This window comes from Callithrix jacchus, chromosome 10 (assembly GCF_049354715.1).
Source record: "Callithrix jacchus isolate 240 chromosome 10, calJac240_pri, whole genome shotgun sequence".
Taxonomy (NCBI): domain Eukaryota; kingdom Metazoa; phylum Chordata; class Mammalia; order Primates; family Cebidae; genus Callithrix; species Callithrix jacchus.
The window spans coordinates 22,242,159-22,250,621 of NC_133511.1; the positions used below are offsets into that span (position 1 = coordinate 22,242,159).

Here is an 8,463-nt window from a genome sequence, read left to right on the forward strand (position 1 = left end):
TACTTACCCCTGTTTCCCCGCGCTAGTCTGGTGCCTGGCATGTGGAAGACACTCAGTAAACATTTGAAAATCTGAAACTTTTTGAGTGCTGAAATGACGCTCAAAATAAAATAAAATTAAAAATGATGCTCAAAGGAGATGCTCATCGGAGCATTTTGGGATTTGGGATTTTGGGATTAGAGATGCTCAACCATAAGTAAAATGCAAATGTCCCAAAACTTGAAAAAACCTGAAATCTTAAAGTAAAATAATCAAATAATAATTTAAAATCAAATAATAAATGCACATAGCAAAAAGACATAGGTGAGTCTTTTATCCCTGACTCTTGGACCACCTCACCACTTCTTAAAGTCAATCACAGTATCTCGTTCTGTTTTCGTTCCTTCCACAGATATTTCTTATGAACATAGATAAACACATATATGTAGTCCCCCTTTTACATAAACAGGACGATTTAGCACAGTCTGTATTTTTTTTCCTTGAAATTACAGCTTTCAAAATCTTTCCATGGCAGTACTTATAGTACCACCTTATTCTCTCAAAGAGCTATAGAGTCTTTTCCTTTCTTCCTTCCTTCCTTTCCCCTTCCCTTCTTCCTTCCTTCCTACCTTCCTCTCTGCTTCTTTGAGTTTGATTGTTTTAGGTTCCTTACATAAGTGAGAACACATGGTATTTTTTTCTGTGCCTGGCTCACTTCACATGGCATAAGGTTCTCTAACTCTATTCATGTTGTCACAAATAACAGAATTCCCTTCTATTAAAGTCCAAGTAGCATTCCATCATGTATACCTCCAAATTTTCTTTCTCTGTTTATCTATCGATGGGCTACTTAGTTTGATCCCAACAGTTGGCTAATGTGAATATGTAAACATCACTGCAAGGAACAGGTTTTCTTTTTCTTTTTGTTTCTCTTTATGTGTGTGTGGCTTTTTGTTTCTTTGTTTCATAGAGTCTCTCTTTTATCCAGGCGGGAGCACAGTGGTGAAACCTCAGCTCACTGCAACTGCCACTTCTTGGCTTCAAGCCATTCTCCCACCTCAGCCTCCCGAGTAGCTGGGACTACAGGCGTATGCCACTGTGCTGGGATAACTTTTGTATTTTTTGTAGAGTGTGAGTTTTGCTATGTTGCCCAGGCTGGTCTCAAACACCTGAGCTCAAGCAATCCGCCTGCCTGGGCCTCCTGAAGTGTTTGGATTACAAACATGAGCCACTGTACCCAGCAATACAATGACTGTGGGAGCGCAGACAAACCGATTTCAAATCTTTTGGGTAAATACTCAGAAGTGAAATTGCTGGATCATTTGGTAACTCTGAGTTTTTGGAGGCATCTGTGTATAACTTAATGGCTATCCTAATTTACATACCCACCCATCTCCTGCTCTTTAAATGGGAAGCTTTGATGCAATTTTAAATATTTTCTATTGTCTTTTAAATTCTTTTAAGCCACTTATACCTTGTGCCATTTTCATTAGTAGTTGGCTATCTGTTACCTTGTATGTAGTTAAAATGCTTCATACAGGCTAGGCACAGTGACTCATGCCTGTAATTCCAGCACTGTCACACTTGATGGGTTCTTTCTGCCCAGAAAAACGCCCTGAGAACAGCAGGCATCGCAGCAAAGAAAGAGTTTCATAACTGCAGGGCCAGCCATGCCAAAGGATAGGAGGTATTTACCAAATATGCCGCCCCAAGATTTTGGAGGCTAGAGTTTTTCAGAGTACTTTGCTAAGCAGGGAGCTCAGGCACTGAAACAATTGATTGGAGATGAAATCAAAAGGGTGTCTAAAGTGTCTTTGTGTAATTGCCTCAGTTCCCGGGACCGGGTCTCAGAATCAGCAGCATCTCTTGGTCTGCTAAATCTGAAAAATATCTCAAAGACCAGTTATTTATTTCACAATAGTGATGTTATCTATAGGAGTAGCTGGGGAAGTTAAAAAATCTCATGACACCCCGGTTATGTGACTCCGGAGCAGCAAACAACTTCTGAGAAACAATGCTAAGAAATGATAGGTCATTGTTTAACTATACCTATTCTTTACCAAAGTTCAAGCCCCTGCCATAATTCTTTCTGATTGATTGATTGATTGATTGAGTCTCACTCTGTTGCCCAGGCTGGAGTGCAGTGTTGAAATCTCGGCTCACTGCAACCTCTGCCATCCCCTCCCAGGATCAAGCAGTTTTCCACCACGCCCAGCTAATTTTTGTATTTTTAGTAGCGACAGGGTTTTGCTATGTTGGCCAGGCTGGTCTTAAACTCCTGACCTCAGGTGATCCACCCGCCTCAGCCTCCCAAAGTGGTGGGATTAAAGGCATGATCCATGGCACCCAGCCTACAGTTCAACTGTAAAACAAAGATGACAATAGCTCCTTCCTGAAACTAGCCCCTTCCTAGCTTAGAGACTGAAACTACTATTGTAAAACTAAACATTAGCCACAGGGTTAGAATCTTGGCTTAAGAGTCATATATAGTCAGAGTTCACAAAATTTGTAACATCCTCAATTGCTCCTGCAGATAATATCACTGTACTAATTACAGTAATTATAGATAATACCACTATTATAGATAATATCACACATCTAAAACTAGACTTTTAAAATAATAAGAATAGTTCCATTATATGGAAGCAACAACATATTTTTTTCTACTAGACAACATGTTTTCTTTCCACTAAGTAAAAAATCATCTTTCCCTACTTAAGGGAGCTAAAAGTTTAGTCTGCCACAGTTTCATGGACAGTGGCAGAGACGTAAGACTCCTTACTCAGAAACAAAAGATTTTGTTACAGTAATTGCAATAGTCAGACTATTAGCATTTTCTGTGACAATTTCCTGAGCTCTAGTTTCTGCAGGCCAGGGCAAAAGAGGGCCAGGTGACACTTGAGCCTGCAGTGATCTGCACTATAGGATGAGAGGCCTGAGCTCAGGAAATCCGAATATTTTATACTAGACCTTAAACATGCCTGGCCTTTGCCACTACGGGAGATACTAACTCTATCTTTTAAGTCTGTTTGCTATAGTACGTCCTTGAAAAGATAGTCTAGAACAAAGGCAGAAAAACCCAAGACATGCAGAGACAGGAGAGCCCCTGGAGAATTATTTCCCAACACAGCTTAGGGAAAACTTTAAATATTACTTGGGACCAGGTTAGGTGACTCATGCCTATAATCTTAGCACTTTGGGAGGCCGAGGTGGGTGGATCATCTGAGATCAGGAGTTCAAGACCAGGCTGGCCAACATGGCAAGAACCCAGCTCTACCAAAAATACAAAAAAATTAGTTGGTCATGGAAGTGCACACCTGTAGTCCCAGCTACTCAGGAGGCTGAGGCAGGAGAGTTGCTTGAACCTGGGAGGTGGACGTTGCAGTGAGCCGAGATCACGTCACTGCCTTCCAGGCTGGGCAACAGAGCAAGACTCCTTCTCAAAAAAAAAAAAAAAAGCTACTCGCAATATAAATGAAGATTTCATAAATTGGAAAATCTATCCTATTCTTGGATAATACCAATAAATATAGTGGAAAGTCCAATTACTCCTAATCTATAAACTTAATGCTAATCTAATTAAAATACCAATAGGTGGAGCAACAGAAACACTCCTTCATTGCTGGTAGGATTAGAGAACAGTGTACTTTGAGATTCTACTCATAAAAAATAAAATAAAATAAAATAAAAAAGAAAACAGTGTAGCTAGGCCCAGCACAGTGGCTCACTCCTGTAATCCCAGCACTTTGGGAGGCTGAAGTGTGTGGATCACTTGAGGTCAGGAGTTCTAGACCAGCCTGGTCAACATGGTGACCATGTCTGGTCATCATGTCTTAATAAAGACATGATGAAACCCTGTCTTTATTAAAAACAAAAAAAATTAGCTGGTCGTGGTGGCAGGCTCCTGCAATCCCAGCTACCTGCAAGGCTGAGGCAGGAGAATACCTTGAACCCCAGAGACAGAGGTTGCCATGAGCCAAGATCCCTGCTCTCCAGCCTGAGTGACAGAGCGAGACTCTGTCTCAAAAACAAACAAGAAAATGGTGCACCTACTTTGGAAAACAGTCTGGCAGTTTCTTAGAAAGCTAAACATTGTCTTCCATGTCATCCAATAATCATGCTCTTAGGTGTTTACCCAAATGAGCTGAAAACTGTTCACACAAAATCCCAAACATGGAGCTGGGCACAGTGACTCACTCCTGTAATCCCAGCAGTTTGGGAGGCCGAGGAGGACGGATCACCTGAGGTTGGAAGTTGGGGACCAGCCTGACCAAAGTCGAGAAACCCCGTCTCTACTAAAAATATGAAAAAGAAAAAAATTAGCCGAGCATGGTGGTGCATGCCTGTAATCCCAGCTACTCGGGAGACTGAGACAAGAGAATCGCTTGAACCTGACAGGCAGAGGTTGTGATGAGCTGAGACTGCACCATTGCTCTCCGGCCCGGGAACAAGGGTGAAACTTTGTCTCAAAAAAATAAAAATGTTTACAATAGCAAAGACCTGGAATCAACCCAAATGCCCATTGATAATAGACTGGATTGGAAAAATGTGGCACATATACACCATGGAATATTATGCAGCAATCAGAAATGATGAGTTCGTGTCGTTTGTAGGGACATGGATGAATCTGGAAAACATCATCCTTAGCAAACTGACACAAGAACAGAAAATGAAACACCGCATATTCTCACTCATAGGTGGGTGATGAAAAATGAGAACACATGGACACAGAAAGGGGAGTACTAAACACTGGGGTCTATTGGGGGGGAAAAGGGGAGGGCCAGTGGGAGGGGGAGGTGGGGAGGGATAGCCTGGGGAGAAATGCCAAATGTGGGTGAAGGGGAGAAGAAAAGCAAAGCACACTGCCATGTGTGTACCTACGCAACTGTCTTGCATGCTCTGCTCATGTACCCCAAAACCTATAATCCAATAAAAAATTAAAAAAAAAAAATAAAATAAAAATAAAAAAATAAAAATCCCAAACATTTTAACCAAGATGTTCTTCAGTAGCTGAATGGACAAACTGTGATACATTCATATAATGAAATATTCAGTAATGAAAAGAGCCATCAAGCCACAAAAAGACATGGCAGAAACCCAAATGCAAACTGCTACGTTAGAGAGGCAAGGATGCAAAGGCCATGTGCTGTATGATTCTAACCACATGACATTCTAGGAAAGGCAGAACTGTAAAGATTGTAATAAGATCAACTGTTGTCAGGGATTCCGTGGAGGACCAGGAAGAGCGAGATGAATAGGTGAGCCATGGGATTACTAGGGCAGTGAAACTACTTATTCTGTATGACATGGCGATGGTAGACACAGGGCAATGATAGACACATGGCAGGTGTCTGCCACAGACCCCCTTGCCTTCGCCCCCAGTCTCTTTCGGTTCTGTCTTTTCGCTCGGTTGAGACAAAGAAGAAAGTTGCCCCCGGCGAAGCCCCGGCTCTTCAAGCGGAGGCGACCCCGGGGGCGGAGTCAACAGCGGAAACCACGCCCTCTGGGAAAGGGCGGAGCATGTAAATTTGAAATCAAAGCCCGGGAACGCCGGAACAATCTCAGGTGTAAGATTTCCCTTTTCAAACGTGGAGAATAAGAAATCGGCCCGAGTGTGTAATGGAATCAATAATGGTGTGGAAGAGATCGAGGAAGTGAGACAAGGAGCGAGGCTGTAGCTCTCACCGCGACTTGAATGTGGATGAGAGTGGGACGGTAACTGCGGAGACGAAAGGGACAGCATCGCTTCTCGGCCTTTTGGCTAAGATCAAGTGTAGTATCTGTTCTTATCAGTTTAATATCTGATACGTCCTCTATCTGAGGACAATGTATTAAGCGCATTTTTGGAGCTAGGAGATGGATTAGGAGCTTGCTCCATCCACTCCACGCATCGACCTGGTATTGCAGTACATCCAGGAACGGTGCACCCCTTTGGGGGATATAATCGGTTTACAAAAACAGAAGTAAATATGCTATGAAGCACTTTTTTTCTTTTTATACGGAGTTTCGTAGTTGTCACCCAGATTAAAGTACAATTGTGCGATTTCCGCTCGCCGCAGTTTCTGCCTCCTGGGTTCAAGCATTGCCTCAGTCTCCCCAGAAGTTGAGATTACAGGCTCGCACCACTATGCCCAGCTAGTTTTTGTAGTTTTAGTAAAGACGAGGTTTTATCATGTTGACCAGGATGGTTTTGTCTCAATCTTTTGACCTCGTGATCCATCCGCCGCGGCCTCCCAAAGTGCTGGGATTATCGGTGTGAGTCATCGCGCCCGGCCCGATTTCTTTTTAAAGAATTTGAGTTCCGGGTTACAGGTGCGGAACGTGCAGATTTGTTTCATGGGTGTGCCAGTGCCATGGTAGTTTGCCGCACCTATCAAGCAGTCATCTATATTTGAAGACCCGCATCGCACGCATTGTGTCTTTGTCCTAATGCTCTCTCTCGCCTAAGCCCCCGCTCCACCCCTTGGTGTTCCCCTCATTGTTCAACTCACACTTTGGTTTTTCCGTTCCTGTGTCTGTTTGCCGGGAATCATTGATGTGCATTCGAGTTGGTTACAAGTTTTTGCTATTCTATTTTTTTATATCACCCCTCCCCCAAGTCTTTACTATTCTAAATAGTGCCTCAATTAACATACGTGTCGGCCTGGCGCGGTGGCTCAAGCCTGTAATCCCAGCACTTTGGGAGGCCGAGACATCGAGACCATCCTGGTCAACATGGTGAAACCCCGTCTCTACTAAAAATACAAAAAATTATCTGGGCATGGTAGTGCGGGCCTGTAATCCCAGCTACTCGGGAGGCTGAGGCAGGAGAATTGCCTGAACCCATGAGGCGGAGGTTGCGGTAAGCCGAGATCGCTCCATTGCACTCCAGCCTGGGTAACAAGAGCGAAACTCCGTCTCTAAAATAAATAAATAAAATAATAATAATAAAAAAAATAAACATACGTGTCCTTGTATTTAAAAAAAAAAAAAATGTTCGGGCCGGGCACGGTGGCTCACGCCTATAATAATCCCAGTACTTTGGGAGGCCGAAGTCAAGAGATCGAGACCATCCTGGTCAACATGGTGAAACCCCGTCTCTACTAAAAAAAATACAAAAATTAGCTGGGCATGGTGGTATGCGCCTGTAGTCCCAGCTACTCGGGAGGGTGAGGCAGGAGAATTGCCTGAACCCAGAAGGCGGAGGTTGCGGTGAGCCGAGATCATGCCATTGCACTCCAGTCTGGGTAACAACAGCGAAACTCCGTCTCAAAAAAAAAAAAAAAAAAAGTTCAGATTTTGAAGCATTTTAGATTTCAGATTAGGCATAATAAACTTGTACTGATACATGCTACAAGGTGGATGGACGTAGGAAACATTCTGCCAAGTCAAAGAAGTCAGACATTAAAGGTTACATATTACATAATTCAATCTATATGAAATGTCTCCTATAGGCAAATCTATAGAAACAGAAGCTAAGTTATTGTTTGCCTGGGGGTGGGGAAGAGAAGAATGGAGAGTGATTTCTGATGTGTATGGGATTTCTTTTGGAATAATGAACATGTTCTAGAATTTAATAATGTTAATGGTTCCACAATTCTGTGTACACATAGAACTAAAACTACCAAACTGTATACTTTAAAATTGTGAATTTTGGCCAGGTGTGGTGGCTCACAGGAGTAATGCCAGCACTTTGAGAAGGTAGGTGGAAAGATTGCTTGAGATCAAGAGTTCAGGACCAGCCTGGGCACCATGGTGAGACCTCATCTCTATCAAAAATGGAAATAAATTAGCTGGGTAAGGGGGCTCATGCCTGCAGTCCCAGCTACTGGGGAGGTGAGTTGGGAGGATGGCTTGAGCCCAGAAGATCAAGGCTGCAGTGAGCCACACTCAAGCCAGTGCAACAGAGTAACCCCTGTCTTTAAAAATAATAAAAATAAATTTTTAATATGTGAATTATAACTCAAAGAACTGCATGAGAAAGAAATCTGGCTCTGAATTCCCATCTCACTAGGCTGGTGGGCATTCAATCTTGGGGATTCTTTTTTTTGTTTTACTTTTTGGATACGTCTCTAGGCTTATTTTGTTTTCTCTCCCTCTCTCCTCTCTCTCTCTCTCTCTCTCTCTCTCTCTCTCTCTTTAAGAGGGAGTCTTGCTCTTGTTGCCCAGGCTGGAGTGCAATGGCACAATCTCGGCTCACTGCAACCTCCGCCTCCTGGATTTCAGCAATTCTCCTGCCTCAGCCTCCCTAGTAGCTGGGATTACAGGCACCTGCCACCACACCCAGCTAATTTTTTGTATTTTTAGTAGAGACAGGTTTCAGAATGTTGGCCAGGCTGATCTGGAACTCCTGACCTCAGATGATCCACCTGCCTTGGCTTCAAAAGCGTTGGGATCATAGAGGTGAGCCACCATGCCCAGCTCAATCTCAGGCATTCTCATGGCTGCTTCCTCCCCCTTAAGGCCCCCCAGGGATCCAGAAAGCTGACATAGACCAAGAAAGAA

At 43.3% G+C, this 8,463-nt stretch overlaps 1 long non-coding RNA gene and 1 other non-coding gene across 2 annotated transcripts in view; one reads left to right on the plus strand and one right to left on the minus strand.

The window, feature by feature from the left end:
* LOC128929089 (uncharacterized) overlaps window positions 1–964 on the minus strand; it is a 60,007-nt gene extending 59,043 nt beyond the window's left edge. The window contains exon 1 of the long non-coding RNA XR_013523115.1: window positions 8–964. This is a non-coding gene — a long non-coding RNA (uncharacterized LOC128929089). The remainder of the gene's footprint in view (window positions 1–7) is intronic.
* A 4,756-nt stretch (window positions 965–5,720) lies between these two features.
* On the plus strand, window positions 5,721–5,911 carry LOC118146070 (U2 spliceosomal RNA). Its single transcript, XR_004731527.3, has one exon. It is a non-coding gene; the product is annotated as a U2 spliceosomal RNA (small nuclear RNA).
* The last annotated feature ends 2,552 nt before the right edge of the window (window positions 5,912–8,463 follow it).